Genomic DNA, 15990 nt, shown 5'->3' with positions numbered 1-15990 from the left:
CACAGCTGTCTTGGTCATTTATTTGAATTCTTCCTCTAAACCAGAGACTCTTACCAGAAGGTTTAAGAAAAACAGAATGTTTTCTTCATCCTAATCCCTTCTGAATGGTCCATTAATCTACTGGTTTTGCTTTTCCAGTTCCTTTCACAGAAGCATTAAAAATGCATGTTCTTCATGCTCCGTACGGAGTAATGACTCTCCTAACTTTCTGTCCTTTCCTTCATGTTCCCATGCTGTCATCCTTTTGCCAGAAATGCTTCCAAAGGGCTGTGGATTCCTCGGCCCCATGCCCTTTCAGGAAAACTCCTTTCTGTAGGATTTCTAATTCTAGGTCCCCTGCTTTCCTTCACGCCAGCACAGCACATTCAGGTAGGTAAGCAGTCCCCCTTTATGGTGATAAGATGTAGCTGAGAATGCACTCTAGGAAGTGGCAATTTGTAGAGCAAGCTGCAGGTCATATTCATGATTTTCAAGATTAGACTGCAGTACTCCCACCCCACTCCCGCCGCAACCATTATTGAAAGATTGATGAATGCAGCATGGAAAGCTGTACTGCCTAATCCTCCGATAGCTCAGTTGGGAGAGCGGAGGACTGTAGTGGAGAAACAGAAATCCTTAGGTCGCTGGTTCAAATCCGGCTCGGAGGAGTTTCCCCTTTTTTGTTTTCCATTGCTGCTTTCTCTCTTGTTAAAACATTATGTGCCCCTCTGATTGAGAAACATTTCCCTAGCTCCAAATAAATGCTAGGACAGAAGGGTAGACTTCTTCTGCTTTCCAATGAAATTGACCACATAGTCATTTCTGAGGGATGTTGGAAGAGAAATAAACAAGGACCTGCAGATCAGAATTCATTCCAAAGCCTTGACTAAATATATGAAGGCACTTGGAAGACTTCCAGTTTCATTGTACCAAGGTAGATGTTTCGGCAGCCGAACCAGCTAAAACTCACCTACAATGAGTGGCCATGGATATGAAAGAGGGAATCTACAAAGACACCAACTCCTTAAAACTGAGCAAGATGCAATGTGGAGGAATAGTTTACAGATTTGGAGAAAATCTGAGATGTTTCTCTTGACAAAAGAAACACTGCAATGCCCTCTCTGAGGATCGAACTCAGGACCTTCAGATTATGAGACTGACGCGCTGCCTACTGCGCTAAGAAGGCTGCTTGAAACCGCTAACAAATGCGTCTACACACCATGAAGAGGGAAGGTAGCAAAAATGCTGTTCTCATGTTGGAATATCAATACACTTCGGTTGCCTCGCTGGATTAAAATCGTCTGCAGTTATAATGGTCAGAAGACTGCTCTTTCCCAGTGCTTAAACCCACACCCCATACATTTAGTCATGCAAAAGAAATCAGGGCATACCATTCACCTCTCTAAGAAAGATCGCGCCATTTTTTCCTCCACATAACTGAGAATGAAATGGACTAAAACCCAGAATTAACATGCCGCCCCTAGCCGTAGATGCATCTAGATCTCAACACTTTACATGCTAATGTAACATAGCTGTGTGTCCTGCAAAAAGAGCAGGGGTACCTTAAGTCATCTCACAAGATGTGGAAACAGCACTCAACCATATCCTTCTTTGATGTATCCTGAACCAGTTGCCTTGAATACTCTGGCTTTTTTCGATTGCATCTAGCTGTTGTGTGTGGGGAATTATTCATTCTAGAGTCAACCTTATTCCATAAAAAACGGTGCTAGAAAATCCAGCTGTAAATCATATGGAATTCCACACCTGACGCTTCCCATTCCAGTGTCATATGTGGTGAATGTACATTCAATAGAATTCCAGGTTTCCATGCGTGGAGCAAGGTCTCCATCTACAGGATGTGGGGATGTAGCTCAGTGGTAGAGCGCATGCTTAGCATGTATGAGGCCCCGGGTTCAATCCCCGGCATCTCCAGCTTTTCGCCATGCTAATCTTGCCTTTTGACAGATAGCTAGGCTGGCATCATGAGTAAGGAAGTGAGATGTCATGCAGCTGGTGCCAGAACCCCACTTTCTTCGCCTTGCAAAACCTTTTGAAATGGGGCTATCTCATTTCCCGTGTTTATAGAAAAAAATAATCTTGCTTCCATAAGAAACCAAAGTGGTGATTTATCTTGGCATTCTTAGTATAGAAAACGGGCACAGCTGTCTTGGTCATTTATTTGAATTCTTCCTCTAAACCAGAGACTCTTACCAGAAGGTTTAAGAAAAACAGAATGTTTTCTTCATCCTAATCCCTTCTGAATGGTCCATTAATCTACTGGTTTTGCTTTTCCAGTTCCTTTCACAGAAGCATTAAAAATGCATGTTCTTCATGCTCCGTACGGAGTAATGACTCTCCTAACTTTCTGTCCTTTCCTTCATGTTCCCATGCTGTCATCCTTTTGCCAGAAATGCTTCCAAAGGGCTGTGGATTCCTCGGCCCCATGCCCTTTCAGGAAAACTCCTTTCTGTAGGATTTCTAATTCTAGGTCCCCTGCTTTCCTTCACGCCAGCACAGCACATTCTGGTAGGTAAGCAGTCCCCCTTTATGGTGATAAGATGTAGCTGAGAATGCACTCTAGGAAGTGGCAATTTGTAGAGCAAGCTGCAGGTCATATTCATGATTTTCAAGATTAGACTGCAGTACTCCCACCCCACTCCCGCCGCAACCATTATTGAAAGAAAGATGAATGCAGCATGGAAAGCTGTACTGCCTAATCCTCCGATAGCTCAGTTGGGAGAGCGGAGGACTGTAGTGGAGAAACAGAAATCCTTAGGTCGCTGGTTCAAATCCGGCTCGGAGGAGTTTCCCCTTTTTTGTTTTCCATAGCTGCTTTCTCTCTTGTTAAAACATTATGTGCCCCTCTGATTGAGAAACATTTCCCTAGCTCCAAATAAATGCTAGGACAGAAGGGTAGACTTCTTCTGCTTTCCAATGAAATTGACCACATAGTCATTTCTGAGGGATGTTGGAAGAGAAATAAACAAGGACCTGCAGATCAGAATTCATTCCAAAGCCTTGACTAAATATATGAAGGCACTTGGAAGACTTCCAGTTTCATTGTACCAAGGTAGATGTTTCGGCAGCCGAACCAGCTAAAACTCACCTACAATGAGTGGCCATGGATATGAAAGAGGGAATCTACAAAGACACCAACTCCTTAAAACTGAGCAAGATGCAATGTGGAGGAATAGTTTACAGATTTGGAGAAAATCTGAGATGTTTCTCTTGACAAAAGAAACACTGCAATGCCCTCTCTGAGGATCGAACTCAGGACCTTCAGATTATGAGACTGACGCGCTGCCTACTGCGCTAAGAAGGCTGCTTGAAACCGCTAACAAATGCGTCTACACACCATGAAGAGGGAAGGTAGCAAAAATGCTGTTCTCATGTTGGAATATCAATACACTTCGGTTGCCTCGCTGGATTAAAATCGTCTGCAGTTATAATGGTCAGAAGACTGCTCTTTCCCAGTGCTTAAACCCACACCCCATACATTTAGCCATGCAAAAGAAATCAGGGCATACCATTCACCTCTCTAAGAAAGATCGTGCCATTTTTTCCTCCACATAACTGAGAATGAAATGGACTAAAACCCAGAATTAACATGCCGCCCCTAGCCGTAGATGCATCTAGATCTCAACACTTTACATGCTAATATAACATAGCTGTGTGTCCTGCAAAAAGAGCAGGGGTACCTTAAGTCATCTCACAAGATGTGGAAACAGCACTCAACCATATCCTTCTTTGATGTATCCTGAACCAGTTGCCTTGAATACTCTGGCTTTTTTCGATTGCATCTAGCTGTTGTGTGTGGGGAATTATTCATTCTAGAGTCAACCTTATTCCATAAAAAACGGTGCTAGAAAATCCAGCTGTAAATCATATGGAATTCCACACCTGACGCTTCCCATTCCAGTGTCATATGTGGTGAATGTACATTCAATAGAATTCCAGGTTTCCATGCGTGGAGCAAGGTCTCCCTCTACAGGATGTGGGGATGTAGCTCAGTGGTAGAGCGCATGCTTAGCATGTATGAGGCCCCGGGTTCAATCCCCGGCATCTCCAGCTTTTCGCCATGCTAATCTTGCCTTTTGACAGATAGCTAGGCTGGCATCATGAGTAAGGAAGTGAGATGTCATGCAGCTGGTGCCAGAACCCCACTTTCTTCGCCTTGCAAAACCTTTTGAAATGGGGCTATCTCATTTCCCGTGTTTATAGAAAAAAATAATCTTGCTTCCATAAGAAACCAAAGTGGTGATTTATCTTGGCATTCTTAGTATAGAAAACGGGCACAGCTGTCTTGGTCATTTATTTGAATTCTTCCTCTAAACCAGAGACTCTTACCAGAAGGTTTAAGAAAAACAGAATGTTTTCTTCATCCTAATCCCTTCTGAATGGTCCATTAATCTACTGGTTTTGCTTTTCCAGTTCCTTTCACAGAAGCATTAAAAATGCATGTTCTTCATGCTCCGTACGGAGTAATGACTCTCCTAACTTTCTGTCCTTTCCTTCATGTTCCCATGCTGTCATCCTTTTGCCAGAAATGCTTCCAAAGGGCTGTGGATTCCTCGGCCCCATGCCCTTTCAGGAAAACTCCTTTCTGTAGGATTTCTAATTCTAGGTCCCCTGCTTTCCTTCACGCCAGCACAGCACATTCAGGTAGGTAAGCAGTCCCCCTTTATGGTGATAAGATGTAGCTGAGAATGCACTCTAGGAAGTGGCAATTTGTAGAGCAAGCTGCAGGTCATATTCATGATTTTCAAGATTAGACTGCAGTACTCCCACCCCACTCCCGCCGCAACCATTATTGAAAGAAAGATGAATGCAGCATGGAAAGCTGTACTGCCTAATCCTCCGATAGCTCAGTTGGGAGAGCGGAGGACTGTAGTGGAGAAACAGAAATCCTTAGGTCGCTGGTTCAAATCCGGCTCGGAGGAGTTTCCCCTTTTTTGTTTTCCATAGCTGCTTTCTCTCTTGTTAAAACATTATGTGCCCCTCTGATTGAGAAACATTTCCCTAGCTCCAAATAAATGCTAGGACAGAAGGGTAGACTTCTTCTGCTTTCCAATGAAATTGACCACATAGTCATTTCTGAGGGATGTTGGAAGAGAAATAAACAAGGACCTGCAGATCAGAATTCATTCCAAAGCCTTGACTAAATATATGAAGGCACTTGGAAGACTTCCAGTTTCATTGTACCAAGGTAGATGTTTCGGCAGCCGAACCAGCTAAAACTCACCTACAATGAGTGGCCATGGATATGAAAGAGGGAATCTACAAAGACACCAACTCCTTAAAACTGAGCAAGATGCAATGTGGAGGAATAGTTTACAGATTTGGAGAAAATCTGAGATGTTTCTCTTGACAAAAGAAACACTGCAATGCCCTCTCTGAGGATCGAACTCAGGACCTTCAGATTATGAGACTGACGCGCTGCCTACTGCGCTAAGAAGGCTGCTTGAAACCGCTAACAAATGCGTCTACACACCATGAAGAGGGAAGGTAGCAAAAATGCTGTTCTCATGTTGGAATATCAATACACTTCGGTTGCCTCGCTGGATTAAAATCGTCTGCAGTTATAATGGTCAGAAGACTGCTCTTTCCCAGTGCTTAAACCCACACCCCATACATTTAGCCATGCAAAAGAAATCAGGGCATACCATTCACCTCTCTAAGAAAGATCGTGCCATTTTTTCCTCCACATAACTGAGAATGAAATGGACTAAAACCCAGAATTAACATGCCGCCCCTAGCCGTAGATGCATCTAGATCTCAACACTTTACATGCTAATGTAACATAGCTGTGTGTCCTGCAAAAAGAGCAGGGGTACCTTAAGTCATCTCACAAGATGTGGAAACAGCACTCAACCATATCCTTCTTTGATGTATCCTGAACCAGTTGCCTTGAATACTCTGGCTTTTTTCGATTGCATCTAGCTGTTGTGTGTGGGGAATTATTCATTCTAGAGTCAACCTTATTCCATAAAAAACGGTGCTAGAAAATCCAGCTGTAAATCATATGGAATTCCACACCTGACGCTTCCCATTCCAGTGTCATATGTGGTGAATGTACATTCAATAGAATTCCAGGTTTCCATGCGTGGAGCAAGGTCTCCCTCTACAGGATGTGGGGATGTAGCTCAGTGGTAGAGCGCATGCTTAGCATGTATGAGGCCCCGGGTTCAATCCCCGGCATCTCCAGCTTTTCGCCATGCTAATCTTGCCTTTTGACAGATAGCTAGGCTGGCATCATGAGTAAGGAAGTGAGATGTCATGCAGCTGGTGCCAGAACCCCACTTTCTTCGCCTTGCAAAACCTTTTGAAATGGGGCTATCTCATTTCCCGTGTTTATAGAAAAAAATAATCTTGCTTCCATAAGAAACCAAAGTGGTGATTTATCTTGGCATTCTTAGTATAGAAAACGGGCACAGCTGTCTTGGTCATTTATTTGAATTCTTCCTCTAAACCAGAGACTCTTACCAGAAGGTTTAAGAAAAACAGAATGTTTTCTTCATCCTAATCCCTTCTGAATGGTCCATTAATCTACTGGTTTTGCTTTTCCAGTTCCTTTCACAGAAGCATTAAAAATGCATGTTCTTCATGCTCCGTACGGAGTAATGACTCTCCTAACTTTCTGTCCTTTCCTTCATGTTCCCATGCTGTCATCCTTTTGCCAGAAATGCTTCCAAAGGGCTGTGGATTCCTCGGCCCCATGCCCTTTCAGGAAAACTCCTTTCTGTAGGATTTCTAATTCTAGGTCCCCTGCTTTCCTTCACGCCAGCACAGCACATTCAGGTAGGTAAGCAGTCCCCCTTTATGGTGATAAGATGTAGCTGAGAATGCACTCTAGGAAGTGGCAATTTGTAGAGCAAGCTGCAGGTCATATTCATGATTTTCAAGATTAGACTGCAGTACTCCCACCCCACTCCCGCCGCAACCATTATTGAAAGATTGATGAATGCAGCATGGAAAGCTGTACTGCCTAATCCTCCGATAGCTCAGTTGGGAGAGCGGAGGACTGTAGTGGAGAAACAGAAATCCTTAGGTCGCTGGTTCAAATCCGGCTCGGAGGAGTTTCCCCTTTTTTGTTTTCCATTGCTGCTTTCTCTCTTGTTAAAACATTATGTGCCCCTCTGATTGAGAAACATTTCCCTAGCTCCAAATAAATGCTAGGACAGAAGGGTAGACTTCTTCTGCTTTCCAATGAAATTGACCACATAGTCATTTCTGAGGGATGTTGGAAGAGAAATAAACAAGGACCTGCAGATCAGAATTCATTCCAAAGCCTTGACTAAATATATGAAGGCACTTGGAAGACTTCCAGTTTCATTGTACCAAGGTAGATGTTTCGGCAGCCGAACCAGCTAAAACTCACCTACAATGAGTGGCCATGGATATGAAAGAGGGAATCTACAAAGACACCAACTCCTTAAAACTGAGCAAGATGCAATGTGGAGGAATAGTTTACAGATTTGGAGAAAATCTGAGATGTTTCTCTTGACAAAAGAAACACTGCAATGCCCTCTCTGAGGATCGAACTCAGGACCTTCAGATTATGAGACTGACGCGCTGCCTACTGCGCTAAGAAGGCTGCTTGAAACCGCTAACAAATGCGTCTACACACCATGAAGAGGGAAGGTAGCAAAAATGCTGTTCTCATGTTGGAATATCAATACACTTCGGTTGCCTCGCTGGATTAAAATCGTCTGCAGTTATAATGGTCAGAAGACTGCTCTTTCCCAGTGCTTAAACCCACACCCCATACATTTAGTCATGCAAAAGAAATCAGGGCATACCATTCACCTCTCTAAGAAAGATCGCGCCATTTTTTCCTCCACATAACTGAGAATGAAATGGACTAAAACCCAGAATTAACATGCCGCCCCTAGCCGTAGATGCATCTAGATCTCAACACTTTACATGCTAATGTAACATAGCTGTGTGTCCTGCAAAAAGAGCAGGGGTACCTTAAGTCATCTCACAAGATGTGGAAACAGCACTCAACCATATCCTTCTTTGATGTATCCTGAACCAGTTGCCTTGAATACTCTGGCTTTTTTCGATTGCATCTAGCTGTTGTGTGTGGGGAATTATTCATTCTAGAGTCAACCTTATTCCATAAAAAACGGTGCTAGAAAATCCAGCTGTAAATCATATGGAATTCCACACCTGACGCTTCCCATTCCAGTGTCATATGTGGTGAATGTACATTCAATAGAATTCCAGGTTTCCATGCGTGGAGCAAGGTCTCCATCTACAGGATGTGGGGATGTAGCTCAGTGGTAGAGCGCATGCTTAGCATGTATGAGGCCCCGGGTTCAATCCCCGGCATCTCCAGCTTTTCGCCATGCTAATCTTGCCTTTTGACAGATAGCTAGGCTGGCATCATGAGTAAGGAAGTGAGATGTCATGCAGCTGGTGCCAGAACCCCACTTTCTTCGCCTTGCAAAACCTTTTGAAATGGGGCTATCTCATTTCCCGTGTTTATAGAAAAAAATAATCTTGCTTCCATAAGAAACCAAAGTGGTGATTTATCTTGGCATTCTTAGTATAGAAAACGGGCACAGCTGTCTTGGTCATTTATTTGAATTCTTCCTCTAAACCAGAGACTCTTACCAGAAGGTTTAAGAAAAACAGAATGTTTTCTTCATCCTAATCCCTTCTGAATGGTCCATTAATCTACTGGTTTTGCTTTTCCAGTTCCTTTCACAGAAGCATTAAAAATGCATGTTCTTCATGCTCCGTACGGAGTAATGACTCTCCTAACTTTCTGTCCTTTCCTTCATGTTCCCATGCTGTCATCCTTTTGCCAGAAATGCTTCCAAAGGGCTGTGGATTCCTCGGCCCCATGCCCTTTCAGGAAAACTCCTTTCTGTAGGATTTCTAATTCTAGGTCCCCTGCTTTCCTTCACGCCAGCACAGCACATTCTGGTAGGTAAGCAGTCCCCCTTTATGGTGATAAGATGTAGCTGAGAATGCACTCTAGGAAGTGGCAATTTGTAGAGCAAGCTGCAGGTCATATTCATGATTTTCAAGATTAGACTGCAGTACTCCCACCCCACTCCCGCCGCAACCATTATTGAAAGAAAGATGAATGCAGCATGGAAAGCTGTACTGCCTAATCCTCCGATAGCTCAGTTGGGAGAGCGGAGGACTGTAGTGGAGAAACAGAAATCCTTAGGTCGCTGGTTCAAATCCGGCTCGGAGGAGTTTCCCCTTTTTTGTTTTCCATAGCTGCTTTCTCTCTTGTTAAAACATTATGTGCCCCTCTGATTGAGAAACATTTCCCTAGCTCCAAATAAATGCTAGGACAGAAGGGTAGACTTCTTCTGCTTTCCAATGAAATTGACCACATAGTCATTTCTGAGGGATGTTGGAAGAGAAATAAACAAGGACCTGCAGATCAGAATTCATTCCAAAGCCTTGACTAAATATATGAAGGCACTTGGAAGACTTCCAGTTTCATTGTACCAAGGTAGATGTTTCGGCAGCCGAACCAGCTAAAACTCACCTACAATGAGTGGCCATGGATATGAAAGAGGGAATCTACAAAGACACCAACTCCTTAAAACTGAGCAAGATGCAATGTGGAGGAATAGTTTACAGATTTGGAGAAAATCTGAGATGTTTCTCTTGACAAAAGAAACACTGCAATGCCCTCTCTGAGGATCGAACTCAGGACCTTCAGATTATGAGACTGACGCGCTGCCTACTGCGCTAAGAAGGCTGCTTGAAACCGCTAACAAATGCGTCTACACACCATGAAGAGGGAAGGTAGCAAAAATGCTGTTCTCATGTTGGAATATCAATACACTTCGGTTGCCTCGCTGGATTAAAATCGTCTGCAGTTATAATGGTCAGAAGACTGCTCTTTCCCAGTGCTTAAACCCACACCCCATACATTTAGCCATGCAAAAGAAATCAGGGCATACCATTCACCTCTCTAAGAAAGATCGCGCCATTTTTTCCTCCACATAACTGAGAATGAAATGGACTAAAACCCAGAATTAACATGCCGCCCCTAGCCGTAGATGCATCTAGATCTCAACACTTTACATGCTAATGTAACATAGCTGTGTGTCCTGCAAAAAGAGCAGGGGTACCTTAAGTCATCTCACAAGATGTGGAAACAGCACTCAACCATATCCTTCTTTGATGTATCCTGAACCAGTTGCCTTGAATACTCTGGCTTTTTTCGATTGCATCTAGCTGTTGTGTGTGGGGAATTATTCATTCTAGAGTCAACCTTATTCCATAAAAAACGGTGCTAGAAAATCCAGCTGTAAATCATATGGAATTCCACACCTGACGCTTCCCATTCCAGTGTCATATGTGGTGAATGTACATTCAATAGAATTCCAGGTTTCCATGCGTGGAGCAAGGTCTCCCTCTACAGGATGTGGGGATGTAGCTCAGTGGTAGAGCGCATGCTTAGCATGTATGAGGCCCCGGGTTCAATCCCCGGCATCTCCAGCTTTTCGCCATGCTAATCTTGCCTTTTGACAGATAGCTAGGCTGGCATCATGAGTAAGGAAGTGAGATGTCATGCAGCTGGTGCCAGAACCCCACTTTCTTCGCCTTGCAAAACCTTTTGAAATGGGGCTATCTCATTTCCCGTGTTTATAGAAAAAAATAATCTTGCTTCCATAAGAAACCAAAGTGGTGATTTATCTTGGCATTCTTAGTATAGAAAACGGGCACAGCTGTCTTGGTCATTTATTTGAATTCTTCCTCTAAACCAGAGACTCTTACCAGAAGGTTTAAGAAAAACAGAATGTTTTCTTCATCCTAATCCCTTCTGAATGGTCCATTAATCTACTGGTTTTGCTTTTCCAGTTCCTTTCACAGAAGCATTAAAAATGCATGTTCTTCATGCTCCGTACGGAGTAATGACTCTCCTAACTTTCTGTCCTTTCCTTCATGTTCCCATGCTGTCATCCTTTTGCCAGAAATGCTTCCAAAGGGCTGTGGATTCCTCGGCCCCATGCCCTTTCAGGAAAACTCCTTTCTGTAGGATTTCTAATTCTAGGTCCCCTGCTTTCCTTCACGCCAGCACAGCACATTCAGGTAGGTAAGCAGTCCCCCTTTATGGTGATAAGATGTAGCTGAGAATGCACTCTAGGAAGTGGCAATTTGTAGAGCAAGCTGCAGGTCATATTCATGATTTTCAAGATTAGACTGCAGTACTCCCACCCCACTCCCGCCGCAACCATTATTGAAAGAAAGATGAATGCAGCATGGAAAGCTGTACTGCCTAATCCTCCGATAGCTCAGTTGGGAGAGCGGAGGACTGTAGTGGAGAAACAGAAATCCTTAGGTCACTGGTTCAAATCCGGCTCGGAGGAGTTTCCCCTTTTTTGTTTTCCATAGCTGCTTTCTCTCTTGTTAAAACATTATGTGCCCCTCTGATTGAGAAACATTTCCCTAGCTCCAAATAAATGCTAGGACAGAAGGGTAGACTTCTTCTGCTTTCCAATGAAATTGACCACATAGTCATTTCTGAGGGATGTTGGAAGAGAAATAAACAAGGACCTGCAGATCAGAATTCATTCCAAAGCCTTGACTAAATATATGAAGGCACTTGGAAGACTTCCAGTTTCATTGTACCAAGGTAGATGTTTCGGCAGCCGAACCAGCTAAAACTCACCTACAATGAGTGGCCATGGATATGAAAGAGGGAATCTACAAAGACACCAACTCCTTAAAACTGAGCAAGATGCAATGTGGAGGAATAGTTTACAGATTTGGAGAAAATCTGAGATGTTTCTCTTGACAAAAGAAACACTGCAATGCCCTCTCTGAGGATCGAACTCAGGACCTTCAGATTATGAGACTGACGCGCTGCCTACTGCGCTAAGAAGGCTGCTTGAAACCGCTAACAAATGCGTCTACACACCATGAAGAGGGAAGGTAGCAAAAATGCTGTTCTCATGTTGGAATATCAATACACTTCGGTTGCCTCGCTGGATTAAAATCGTCTGCAGTTATAATGGTCAGAAGACTGCTCTTTCCCAGTGCTTAAACCCACACCCCATACATTTAGTCATGCAAAAGAAATCAGGGCATACCATTCACCTCTCTAAGAAAGATCGCGCCATTTTTTCCTCCACATAACTGAGAATGAAATGGACTAAAACCCAGAATTAACATGCCGCCCCTAGCCGTAGATGCATCTAGATCTCAACACTTTACATGCTAATGTAACATAGCTGTGTGTCCTGCAAAAAGAGCAGGGGTACCTTAAGTCATCTCACAAGATGTGGAAACAGCACTCAACCATATCCTTCTTTGATGTATCCTGAACCAGTTGCCTTGAATACTCTGGCTTTTTTCGATTGCATCTAGCTGTTGTGTGTGGGGAATTATTCATTCTAGAGTCAACCTTATTCCATAAAAAACGGTGCTAGAAAATCCAGCTGTAAATCATATGGAATTCCACACCTGACGCTTCCCATTCCAGTGTCATATGTGGTGAATGTACATTCAATAGAATTCCAGGTTTCCATGCGTGGAGCAAGGTCTCCCTCTACAGGATGTGGGGATGTAGCTCAGTGGTAGAGCGCATGCTTAGCATGTATGAGGCCCCGGGTTCAATCCCCGGCATCTCCAGCTTTTCGCCATGCTAATCTTGCCTTTTGACAGATAGCTAGGCTGGCATCATGAGTAAGGAAGTGAGATGTCATGCAGCTGGTGCCAGAACCCCACTTTCTTCGCCTTGCAAAACCTTTTGAAATGGGGCTATCTCATTTCCCGTGTTTATAGAAAAAAATAATCTTGCTTCCATAAGAAACCAAAGTGGTGATTTATCTTGGCATTCTTAGTATAGAAAACGGGCACAGCTGTCTTGGTCATTTATTTGAATTCTTCCTCTAAACCAGAGACTCTTACCAGAAGGTTTAAGAAAAACAGAATGTTTTCTTCATCCTAATCCCTTCTGAATGGTCCATTAATCTACTGGTTTTGCTTTTCCAGTTCCTTTCACAGAAGCATTAAAAATGCATGTTCTTCATGCTCCGTACGGAGTAATGACTCTCCTAACTTTCTGTCCTTTCCTTCATGTTCCCATGCTGTCATCCTTTTGCCAGAAATGCTTCCAAAGGGCTGTGGATTCCTCGGCCCCATGCCCTTTCAGGAAAACTCCTTTCTGTAGGATTTCTAATTCTAGGTCCCCTGCTTTCCTTCACGCCAGCACAGCACATTCAGGTAGGTAAGCAGTCCCCCTTTATGGTGATAAGATGTAGCTGAGAATGCACTCTAGGAAGTGGCAATTTGTAGAGCAAGCTGCAGGTCATATTCATGATTTTCAAGATTAGACTGCAGTACTCCCACCCCACTCCCGCCGCAACCATTATTGAAAGATTGATGAATGCAGCATGGAAAGCTGTACTGCCTAATCCTCCGATAGCTCAGTTGGGAGAGCGGAGGACTGTAGTGGAGAAACAGAAATCCTTAGGTCACTGGTTCAAATCCGGCTCGGAGGAGTTTCCCCTTTTTTGTTTTCCATTGCTGCTTTCTCTCTTGTTAAAACATTATGTGCCCCTCTGATTGAGAAACATTTCCCTAGCTCCAAATAAATGCTAGGACAGAAGGGTAGACTTCTTCTGCTTTCCAATGAAATTGACCACATAGTCATTTCTGAGGGATGTTGGAAGAGAAATAAACAAGGACCTGCAGATCAGAATTCATTCCAAAGCCTTGACTAAATATATGAAGGCACTTGGAAGACTTCCAGTTTCATTGTACCAAGGTAGATGTTTCGGCAGCCGAACCAGCTAAAACTCACCTACAATGAGTGGCCATGGATATGAAAGAGGGAATCTACAAAGACACCAACTCCTTAAAACTGAGCAAGATGCAATGTGGAGGAATAGTTTACAGATTTGGAGAAAATCTGAGATGTTTCTCTTGACAAATGAAACACTGCAATGCCCTCTCTGAGGATCGAACTCAGGACCTTCAGATTATGAGACTGACGCGCTGCCTACTGCGCTAAGAAGGCTGCTTGAAACCGCTAACAAATGCGTCTACACACCATGAAGAGGGAAGGTAGCAAAAATGCTGTTCTCATGTTGGAATATCAATACACTTCGGTTGCCTCGCTGGATTAAAATCGTCTGCAGTTATAATGGTCAGAAGACTGCTCTTTCCCAGTGCTTAAACCCACACCCCATACATTTAGTCATGCAAAAGAAATCAGGGCATACCATTCACCTCTCTAAGAAAGATCGCGCCATTTTTTCCTCCACATAACTGAGAATGAAATGGACTAAAACCCAGAATTAACATGCCGCCCCTAGCCATAGATGCATCTAGATCTCAACACTTTACATGCTAATGTAACATAGCTGTGTGTCCTGCAAAAAGAGCAGGGGTACCTTAAGTCATCTCACAAGATGTGGAAACAGCACTCAACCATATCCTTCTTTGATGTATCCTGAACCAGTTGCCTTGAATACTCTGGCTTTTTTCGATTGCATCTAGCTGTTGTGTGTGGGGAATTATTCATTCTAGAGTCAACCTTATTCCATAAAAAACGGTGCTAGAAAATCCAGCTGTAAATCATATGGAATTCCACACCTGACGCTTCCCATTCCAGTGTCATATGTGGTGAATGTACATTCAATAGAATTCCAGGTTTCCATGCGTGGAGCAAGGTCTCCCTCTACAGGATGTGGGGATGTAGCTCAGTGGTAGAGCGCATGCTTAGCATGTATGAGGCCCCGGGTTCAATCCCCGGCATCTCCAGCTTTTCGCCATGCTAATCTTGCCTTTTGACAGATAGCTAGGCTGGCATCATGAGTAAGGAAGTGAGATGTCATGCAGCTGGTGCCAGAACCCCACTTTCTTCGCCTTGCAAAACCTTTTGAAATGGGGCTATCTCATTTCCCGTGTTTATAGAAAAAAATAATCTTGCTTCCATAAGAAACCAAAGTGGTGATTTATCTTGGCATTCTTAGTATAGAAAACGGGCACAGCTGTCTTGGTCATTTATTTGAATTCTTCCTCTAAACCAGAGACTCTTACCAGAAGGTTTAAGAAAAACAGAATGTTTTCTTCATCCTAATCCCTTCTGAATGGTCCATTAATCTACTGGTTTTGCTTTTCCAGTTCCTTTCACAGAAGCATTAAAAATGCATGTTCTTCATGCTCCGTACGGAGTAATGACTCTCCTAACTTTCTGTCCTTTCCTTCATGTTCCCATGCTGTCATCCTTTTGCCAGAAATGCTTCCAAAGGGCTGTGGATTCCTCGGCCCCATGCCCTTTCAGGAAAACTCCTTTCTGTAGGATTTCTAATTCTAGGTCCCCTGCTTTCCTTCACGCCAGCACAGCACATTCAGGTAGGTAAGCAGTCCCCCTTTATGGTGATAAGATGTAGCTGAGAATGCACTCTAGGAAGTGGCAATTTGTAGAGCAAGCTGCAGGTCATATTCATGATTTTCAAGATTAGACTGCAGTACTCCCAGCCCACTCCCGCCGCAACCATTATTGAAAGAAAGATGAATGCAGCATGGAAAGCTGCACTGCCCAATCCTCCGATAGCTCAGTTGGGAGAGCGGAGGACTGTAGTGGAGAAACAGAAATCCTTAGGTCGCTGGTTCAAATCCGGCTCGGAGGAGTTTCCCCTTTTTTGTTTTCCATAGCTGCTTTCTCTCTTGTTAAAACATTATGTGCCCCTCTGATTGAGAAACATTTCCCTAGCTCCAAATAAATGCTAGGACAGAAGGGTAGACTTCTTCTGCTTTCCAATGAAATTGACCACATAGTCATTTCTGAGGGATGTTGGAAGAGAAATAAACAAGGACCTGCAGATCAGAATTCATTCCAAAGCCTTGACTAAATATATGAAGGCACTTGGAAGACTTCCAGTTTCATTGTACCAAGGTAGATGTTTCGGCAGCCGAACCAGCTAAAACTCACCTACAATGAGTGGCCATGGATATGAAAGAGGGAATCTACAAAGACACCAACTCCTTAAAACTGAGCAAGATGCAATGTGGAGGAATAGT

General features: G+C 43.5%; 20 non-coding genes across 20 annotated transcripts; 13 read left to right on the top strand and 7 right to left on the bottom strand.

Annotated features, from left to right (window-relative positions):
* The first annotated feature begins 561 nt into the window (after positions 1 to 561).
* TRNAY-GUA (transfer RNA tyrosine (anticodon GUA)) lies at positions 562 to 647 on the top strand. Its single transcript is given in 2 exon segments — positions 562 to 598; positions 612 to 647. It is a non-coding gene; the product is annotated as a tRNA-Tyr (tRNA).
* Positions 648 to 1092: 445 nt separating this feature from the next.
* TRNAM-CAU (transfer RNA methionine (anticodon CAU)) lies at positions 1093 to 1165 on the bottom strand. Its single transcript has one exon. It is a non-coding gene; the product is annotated as a tRNA-Met (tRNA).
* A 674-nt stretch (positions 1166 to 1839) lies between these two features.
* Positions 1840 to 1911, top strand: TRNAA-AGC (transfer RNA alanine (anticodon AGC)). Its single transcript has one exon. It is a non-coding gene; the product is annotated as a tRNA-Ala (tRNA).
* Positions 1912 to 2697: 786 nt separating this feature from the next.
* TRNAY-GUA (transfer RNA tyrosine (anticodon GUA)) lies at positions 2698 to 2783 on the top strand. Its single transcript is given in 2 exon segments — positions 2698 to 2734; positions 2748 to 2783. It is a non-coding gene; the product is annotated as a tRNA-Tyr (tRNA).
* A 445-nt stretch (positions 2784 to 3228) lies between these two features.
* On the bottom strand, positions 3229 to 3301 carry TRNAM-CAU (transfer RNA methionine (anticodon CAU)). The gene has a single exon. It is a non-coding gene; the product is annotated as a tRNA-Met (tRNA).
* Positions 3302 to 3975: 674 nt separating this feature from the next.
* TRNAA-AGC (transfer RNA alanine (anticodon AGC)) lies at positions 3976 to 4047 on the top strand. The gene has a single exon. It is a non-coding gene; the product is annotated as a tRNA-Ala (tRNA).
* A 786-nt stretch (positions 4048 to 4833) lies between these two features.
* Positions 4834 to 4919, top strand: TRNAY-GUA (transfer RNA tyrosine (anticodon GUA)). Its single transcript is given in 2 exon segments — positions 4834 to 4870; positions 4884 to 4919. It is a non-coding gene; the product is annotated as a tRNA-Tyr (tRNA).
* Positions 4920 to 5364: 445 nt separating this feature from the next.
* Positions 5365 to 5437, bottom strand: TRNAM-CAU (transfer RNA methionine (anticodon CAU)). The gene has a single exon. It is a non-coding gene; the product is annotated as a tRNA-Met (tRNA).
* Positions 5438 to 6111: 674 nt separating this feature from the next.
* TRNAA-AGC (transfer RNA alanine (anticodon AGC)) lies at positions 6112 to 6183 on the top strand. The gene has a single exon. It is a non-coding gene; the product is annotated as a tRNA-Ala (tRNA).
* Positions 6184 to 6969: 786 nt separating this feature from the next.
* Positions 6970 to 7055, top strand: TRNAY-GUA (transfer RNA tyrosine (anticodon GUA)). Its single transcript is given in 2 exon segments — positions 6970 to 7006; positions 7020 to 7055. It is a non-coding gene; the product is annotated as a tRNA-Tyr (tRNA).
* Positions 7056 to 7500: 445 nt separating this feature from the next.
* TRNAM-CAU (transfer RNA methionine (anticodon CAU)) lies at positions 7501 to 7573 on the bottom strand. The gene has a single exon. It is a non-coding gene; the product is annotated as a tRNA-Met (tRNA).
* A 674-nt stretch (positions 7574 to 8247) lies between these two features.
* Positions 8248 to 8319, top strand: TRNAA-AGC (transfer RNA alanine (anticodon AGC)). Its single transcript has one exon. It is a non-coding gene; the product is annotated as a tRNA-Ala (tRNA).
* Positions 8320 to 9105: 786 nt separating this feature from the next.
* On the top strand, positions 9106 to 9191 carry TRNAY-GUA (transfer RNA tyrosine (anticodon GUA)). The gene is given in 2 exon segments: positions 9106 to 9142; positions 9156 to 9191. It is a non-coding gene; the product is annotated as a tRNA-Tyr (tRNA).
* A 445-nt stretch (positions 9192 to 9636) lies between these two features.
* Positions 9637 to 9709, bottom strand: TRNAM-CAU (transfer RNA methionine (anticodon CAU)). The gene has a single exon. It is a non-coding gene; the product is annotated as a tRNA-Met (tRNA).
* Positions 9710 to 10383: 674 nt separating this feature from the next.
* Positions 10384 to 10455, top strand: TRNAA-AGC (transfer RNA alanine (anticodon AGC)). The gene has a single exon. It is a non-coding gene; the product is annotated as a tRNA-Ala (tRNA).
* Positions 10456 to 11772: 1317 nt separating this feature from the next.
* On the bottom strand, positions 11773 to 11845 carry TRNAM-CAU (transfer RNA methionine (anticodon CAU)). Its single transcript has one exon. It is a non-coding gene; the product is annotated as a tRNA-Met (tRNA).
* A 674-nt stretch (positions 11846 to 12519) lies between these two features.
* Positions 12520 to 12591, top strand: TRNAA-AGC (transfer RNA alanine (anticodon AGC)). Its single transcript has one exon. It is a non-coding gene; the product is annotated as a tRNA-Ala (tRNA).
* Positions 12592 to 13908: 1317 nt separating this feature from the next.
* Positions 13909 to 13981, bottom strand: TRNAM-CAU (transfer RNA methionine (anticodon CAU)). Its single transcript has one exon. It is a non-coding gene; the product is annotated as a tRNA-Met (tRNA).
* Positions 13982 to 14655: 674 nt separating this feature from the next.
* On the top strand, positions 14656 to 14727 carry TRNAA-AGC (transfer RNA alanine (anticodon AGC)). Its single transcript has one exon. It is a non-coding gene; the product is annotated as a tRNA-Ala (tRNA).
* A 786-nt stretch (positions 14728 to 15513) lies between these two features.
* Positions 15514 to 15599, top strand: TRNAY-GUA (transfer RNA tyrosine (anticodon GUA)). Its single transcript is given in 2 exon segments — positions 15514 to 15550; positions 15564 to 15599. It is a non-coding gene; the product is annotated as a tRNA-Tyr (tRNA).
* Positions 15600 to 15990: the final 391 nt, after the last annotated feature.

The sequence above is a fragment of the Pleurodeles waltl genome, unplaced genomic scaffold (genome assembly GCF_031143425.1).
Source record: "Pleurodeles waltl isolate 20211129_DDA unplaced genomic scaffold, aPleWal1.hap1.20221129 scaffold_107, whole genome shotgun sequence".
Taxonomy (NCBI): Eukaryota; Metazoa; Chordata; class Amphibia; order Caudata; family Salamandridae; genus Pleurodeles; species Pleurodeles waltl.
The sequence above is the reverse complement of the archived record's forward strand: the minus strand, read 5'-3'. Positions and strand labels throughout refer to the sequence as shown.